The sequence below is a fragment of the Lipotes vexillifer genome, unplaced genomic scaffold (assembly GCF_000442215.2).
Source record: "Lipotes vexillifer unplaced genomic scaffold, Lipotes_vexillifer_v1.1 scaffold179, whole genome shotgun sequence".
Taxonomy (NCBI): domain Eukaryota; kingdom Metazoa; phylum Chordata; class Mammalia; order Artiodactyla; family Lipotidae; genus Lipotes; species Lipotes vexillifer.
The window spans coordinates 596,693-597,052 of NW_006796798.1; positions in this window are offsets into that span (position 1 = coordinate 596,693).

Sequence of the window (360 nt, forward strand, 5' to 3'; positions counted from 1 at the left end):
GCTGAACCATGAATTCTATTTTGTTTGTCTGCTGCAGCCAGACTATTATTGGAATGTATCCCTGTGACAGTTAAATGCTCTTTTTAGATGACCAAATATCTTTCTGAAATGGTATATTCTCTACCCACTGCAGTGTAATTACCATCAGTTGTAAATATAAAGAAGAAATATGAGGCAAAAATTGACCAGCAGTGCCACGTGGGGAATTACCTTGATGTAATAGGAGTCTCCAAGTACACGACCAGGCAGGTTAGCACAGAGGTGGTAGAACAGGAAGGCCCACAGTGCAAATTAAGATGCTCAGTTCACACAGTTTATTATATCCATTTAAAACACACAGGAAGAGTGAGAAGCAGGGAA